The sequence below is a fragment of the Pteropus vampyrus genome, unplaced genomic scaffold, assembly GCF_000151845.1.
Source record: "Pteropus vampyrus isolate Shadow unplaced genomic scaffold, Pvam_2.0 Scaffold21, whole genome shotgun sequence".
NCBI classification, from domain to species: Eukaryota; Metazoa; Chordata; class Mammalia; order Chiroptera; family Pteropodidae; genus Pteropus; species Pteropus vampyrus.
In genome coordinates, this window is record NW_011888802.1 from 9,158,618 (window position 1) to 9,165,270 (window position 6,653).

General features: G+C 35.4%; 1 pseudogene; it reads left to right on the forward strand.

The window, feature by feature from the left end:
* Positions 1-1,008: 1,008 nt before the first annotated feature.
* Positions 1,009-6,425, forward strand: LOC105289033 (annotated as a pseudogene).
* Positions 6,426-6,653: the final 228 nt, after the last annotated feature.

A 6,653-nucleotide genomic window follows, 5' to 3' on the forward strand; every position in this document is an offset into this window, starting at 1 on the left:
ATAAGGTACAAAATCAAGAGGATGTTGAAGAGTTAAGTCAGAGTAAAGTGTATTTTGAAACAGAGTGGCCCACGTTTGTTGATATGGTAAAATTGTGGTGAAGTTCAATGATTCAGAAAAGCTATATTTAGTCCTATAAATATCTGAATATGATATCCCAAGTGGATGCTATTACATCAGGCTCATGTTCATATATTACCCTGATCCACCAATGTGTATGACTAGAAAATAGATTGACTTATATATACTAATGAGTGGAAACGTGGTACAAGTATCAAAATGCATATATTGAATTTAAAATGCACTATTATTATGGGGAAAATAGGATTACTTTCCTAATTATATTTTAATAAGTTGGCATTTCCAGAACACATACTGCTTATTGAATAGAAAGATGCTTTATGTCATCCAAGTATGAAAGATACCATGGGATTTGGTCTGTCATTACACACACACACACACACACACACACACCCAGAGGACTGGAGAATTTGGCTATGGAATCCACTCTCCTTTCACAGAGACTTCCTCAACAAAATGCACTTATACCTACCCTTTGAAACTACTTGCTCTGAACTCTATCTATAACAACTTATCAGTGTGATTTGCAAGAGCAAGCAGTCAAGTTCAGTATACAACAATTTTTCATATAATTAACCACCATTTTCCTCTCATATCTCAGAGAATAGAAATAGATTGCCAAGAGTGAAGTTTTGTTACTTATGATCTGGTCATGGCATTAGAAGCCTAATGGGCCTCATACTCTCTCATATAAGTCTGAATGGGCGCGGAAGTCCCCAGGTGGGCGGAGAGTGAACACTGGGCAGCCAGCGATGGAGGATAGATGGGAAAAGGAGAAACTTAAAATGGAGATGACAGGATAGGCAGGAAAGGGAAACAGAAAGTAGAGACCTAGAGGAAAAGAAGATAGAAACAAAAACAAAAGCAGGAGAAATGTGTATTGTGCATATTAAGGAACATTTTCTTTTGTGCTACAAGGTGAAAAAAATGTCGCAGTCACAAGCAGAGTGTTCAGATGGAGTGTGTATTGCTATACTAAAGCCCAGAAAAAGTGCTTTCATTGCAAAATTCTACCAGAAGAACAAGTAACTATGAAGGCTTCCACCATCTCATTGCTTACCATTTACTAGGTACTGGAGGCAGTATACAGACATGTGTTCTAGTTTCCAATTTTTTAAACAAAACTATAATTCAGTTGTTTATGATCACTTCACAGATAGAGACAAGGAGGATCAGATCATTTAAATGGCTTGCCAATAGCAGCAGAGCTCTTCAGTGGATCCAAGACTCCTACCACATCATTTTGACAGATTTATTTACAATATTTGATATTTGCATTATTTCTGATACATTAAGGCAGCATTTAGTTGCTTTTAGGATAAAGATTCCCTGTGAAAGTGTTGCTAATTGATATCCATTGCTTATTCTACATAAAACAGTAGGGTTCACTTTGGAGAAACTGCTATTCTACCCCGCCAATCATGGAGGACTGGTAAAGACAGATGAGTGTGTCCAATGACAGACTCTCTAAGCCACAGGATTGATGTGCAGATGGCCATAGGGCCCAACATGTTTCAAACATTGGTTTTCCCTATTATTTCTCTAATGGAAACTGGTAGAAGGGAGCTGTTGATTACGAGACTGTAAAATATGGAGTTGCCCGGTTAAGTGTCTATTACTTAACCAAAGAGAATAATATCTTCAGGCACTAGACAAGATATAGTAAGAGGCAGACTCCTTGCAGCATTTGGGTATCTAATTCCAAGCATCTCTAAGACTAAAAATTCCCTTTTTAAAGTTTTGCCACGTCGGTCAATAGTTTCTCTATTTTACCTGTTAGTAATTGTCAATTAAAATAAAAACAATTTGATATATATAAATGAACCGATCTAGAAAAGAATGCATATAAATAAAAAAAGCGACGAAAATTCGTTTCATCACATAGAAAATTGATCTATTTGCCTAAAACATTAAAAAATATCCAATTTTTAAAATGGCTATTTTGCTTTTCATACAAAAATAAATAATATACATTTCTTATAAAGATAAAGAGATAGAGTGAGAAAGGAAAAGGGAAGAAGAAAAGAAGAGTCAGGTTATGCAAATAAATTAATTACATATGAATTCTGTTTTTTTAATGCTATGAGAAAACATAGAATGTCAATTCTAAATTTGTGATTAGTGGAAATAGTTTTGATATACATGACCTAAAAGTTAAATAAAAGGAGAGGTACTCAAATCTGCCATTCTACTTTAGTCTAGATGAGGGTAAGCTTGTTTATAGGAATAGTAGAGTTTTGTTGTACTCTCAAGATTGAATTCTGCTCACACTCTTCCTTGGCCCTTCTGTCAATGAGGTCATCTTTGGCTGGGTCTGCACACTGATATCGATATGTTTGTTATATCATCATGAAAAGGACCAGAAATCCACATTTAGTTTAAGTTAAGAGGCATGGACTCCTGCCTGCTTTTATTTGACCTTCTCACCCCATTGTCTACCCTCAATCCACATTCTTGGAACAAATACAAGGACACCAAGGAACTGAGTTGAAAATCACTGACCAAGAAGAAAAGTGGTGGATCCAGTAGAGCCCCTGACATTGGTCCAATGAAGCTCTCCTTTACAGAGAGGAGTAAATTTCTAGTATAAAAATGCCAGGAAAGGATAAGTATAGACCAAGTAATAGTTCTGTTGTATGTAAAACATAAGTATGTTTTTATAAAGACAATATGCATACTAAAGAAATGAGGTCTCTGGGGTAGGCATGGACTATAGAAATATTGTGCAATGTGATTCCTTCAATAATATTGTCCATTGCTAAATGCATGAAAAATTAGACATCTATTTAGAGTATTAGAATTAAAATTAGTGAGTATTAAAAAAAAAATTTTAAGTGTGCCATATTTAAATTATGTTTTGGCATGTTTATTTTTAAAAATCCAGTTTGTTCTAATTATTTAATGTAATATTTCATTTTATACTACTTTGATTTATGTAAACAATTATGTTGTCATACAAGAATGGATTATAGTCATCTAAAGTTAAATTCTACCTGGAAGTCACCGAGACAATGATTTATTCAAGAAAAATACCAAGATTTGCCAATTGCTTTAAAAAAGTGATTCTTTAGAGGACATTTTGTTTTATTATAAGCTTTTTAAAGTCAATTTTAAAGAAATTAAATTATTGTCATGAATAAAGGTAGTGAAGGAAGTGGTTGTACCAATTTTATTTGAATTAATTACTTTTGTCTAGTTATACTATTATGATTACCAGCATCTTTCCTTTATGAAGAGAAATAAGGTAATTTTGAACAAGTTCTTCCCTGAAGAATAAATACAAATTGTCAGTAAACTTATGAAACTATACCTATCCTCACTAATACAAGAATTCATATTAAAATGAGATGCTTCTTTCAATTAAATTTTAATGAAGTTATGTATTCTAAGCTAAATAGGCAATAAATTATAAAACACTCATTTATTCATTTAATAAATATATAGTGTGTGCATACTATATGTCAGACATTCCTTACCCTGAAGAAGTGGGTAAGAAATCATACAAGTCCCTATTGTGATAAAGCCTACATTCCAGAAAGGAAGGCTAACAACAAATAAGTAAAAAAGTCAATAAATTGTATAAATTTTGAAATCTTTAAGTACTATGAAGAAAATAAGGAATAAGGAGCAGTTAAAGGGCTAAGCGATAGGGTGTGCATTTTCGATAAGGAAAGGGAACTGTAGCAAAAAAACTGAATTATGTTGATTGACTGGTCATAAATGAAATTCCTGAATAGGCCATTTTAGACTGAGGGAGCACCACAAAAAAAGAATTGGAGGAAAGACTAGGACTGGCATCACCAAGGAACAAAGATACAAGCAAGAACCAGATTATTTACAACCTTCTGGAGCAACATATAGACTTGAGATAGTATCCCACATAAAATGGAAGGTCACTGGATCCTTTTTATCAGGAGATTTACATAGTCTGATGTACACTTTGAAAAAACACTCTGACATTTGTGTGGACTATAAAGCGGCATGCGGGAGGGTGGGGGTCAGTGAGAAAGGCACTGGTAAAGACCTTATGATGGATGATAGCAGCTTGTATTAGGGTGGTAGAAGTGGAAGTTGTGAGAGGTGGCCAGATTAGAGATAGAGTCTGAAGTTTGAAGTTATAAGATGTGTAATGGAATAAATGTGAGTGGTAATAGTATGTTGTTATAAGTAGATGGGGGACAAGTACTTAAGTAAGATGGACAACATTGAATAGGAAGATGTTGTAAGGACCAGAGTCAACAATTCTATTTTGAATTGTTAGGTTGATACACTGGGGAGAAATGTTGGACACTGGAGTGGAAATTTTAAATTTTAAAGTTGTATATACAGTTTGAGGTTAAACTAAGGGATTGCGACTAGTGATATAAGTTTGGGGGGGGATATCATATTACAGGTGGTATTTTTTAAATCAAGGGATTGGAAAGAATCAGCAAGGGAGAGAGAATACTTACAAAAAAAAATTAGAAGATCTAAGATTGAGTTGGAGGATACTTCAGTATTTAAGAGGGTAGAAAGTTGAGACACCAGTAAGAGATCTAAATAAGTAGCAAAGGGGAAAATAAAAACAATAAATAATTTTTGAAGTCCAAAGTAAGGAAATATTCCTTTATAAGAGAAGACTTCTTTATAAAAAAGAATGTTGAACATTGGGTGAAATTTGGAATTCTTATCACCAACAATGACAGCATTGAGTAGTTGCAACAGAGAACATGTGATTTCAGAGCCAAAAATACTTACTAATTGTCCCTTCACAGAAAATGATTGCCAATCCCTGTCTTAGAACCTCTCTTAGTGTCTTTATCCTTCTATGTTACATACTGCTCTATCAAGCAGTATTATTTATTTTCTCAGACTGAAGCAGTAAACGAGAAGTGAACAAACATTCTCACTTCCCTGACTGACACTGAGCATAATAATGGCCGTTGGCTAAAAGTGTAATGGAGTCCTTATTAAAACAATTACTTCAAACATTCATTTTTTGAAACTAAAAGCACAGCCATAAAGAGTTCTGTGGTTCCTTTCTAATTACCAAAAGGGTCAATAGAGTCCCCACGGTAATTAATGAAAGAACTAAACAATCACTCATGATAAGGTGACTGACTGACTATGGAAAGGCTAGTGCCTTGAAAAATTATGAAGCAGTTTGAAAAACATTTATTTTTCCCCTCAATATAATTTAGCCTACTCTCTATGTTAGTTTTACTCTGGACATACATGTGTGAATGTGTCCAACAATTCTGATCTTTACTCCTTGAAAATGTGAGAACAGAAACAGACGAACTAAAACTGATGAAGATGGAGGAGCAATGAAGACCAGACCTGGGCTGAACTGCATGGCTCACTGTGACAGAGCCCCTCTCCCTGCTCTGTTCTGTAGGCTTTGGCATAGTTACAGCCAAAACCAATAATTTGGCTAAAGGCTTATGGCAATGGTTCAGTTTGAGTGACTCTGCTTAGAGAAATATATAATGGGAAGAGGAAACTGGATCCTTCAGTAAAAATTACTTCATTAGATAAGTCTTGAACATTACAAAGAATAAGTAGAGATCTACATGTGTTTTTTTTTTTTTTTTTTTAAAGTAGGAAGATCTTTGATAGAGATGAGAAAGAGGGTAAGGAAGAGAGGGAATAGAAATTAAGGATATGTCTGTGATTTCTTAGGTAGTTTTCCTCTGGAATCTGGAGAAAATCATATATTATGCATAGCCTTAATTATTTCTTTTCTTCGTTGTTTAGGGATAAATTGTGAAAGATTTTTAAATAGAATAAAAAGTTACCAGTGTTTTCAACAGAAGAGTAGGCTTTGTCTAGCATTTCTTTCAGAATTACCTGAAGCTATGAAGTTTTTTGCCTTTCAAAAGACACAGTCATATGAACCTGCCTACCATTGCTCTGTGTAACACAGACTCTTCTGCACTATGTGGACATTGCAATCTCATATAACCACAAGAGAGTACACTCAGTGTGTTTGCTGTGGTGGAGGCTGGCCAGGGGAAGTTTTGCACATATGTAGCACCATCTTCCTTGAACATCCATGGGAAGTCACATATGACCTTTACTTCTCCAGAGATTCTGAAGAGACCGAAAAGGAAAAGGAGGCCCTTATTGTTAAGGCTATGCCCAAGGAGAAACTTCAGGGTGAACAGACTGCTCCAGCCCCTGAGTGTATTACTACTGCTCAACCTGTGGTCACGGATGGGCCGGAATGCGTGCAGGTGCCATCTGCACCAGTCGAGCTGTTTCCTGCTGAAGACTGGGGCACTCAGTCTACCACTGAAGTCTGGTCTGCAACTCCCACTGCTCAGGCCACTGAATGGGAAGGAACAACAACTGAGTGGTCTTAAGTTGTTTTTCCACAGACTCTTAAACAGAAAATGGAAATAAGATTGAGGGAAAATACACAGTTTGCATCCATTTAAAAATTTGCGTCCATTTAAAAAAATGTAGCAATATGTATCTGCTAGTTTTTATTCAGCCTTAATTGTACCAGCCCGTAGTCCCACAGGGCCATATCCTACACTAAATATGTGCTTTTCAGAATTTCTGAGACCATATGGTGCACACACAGATCC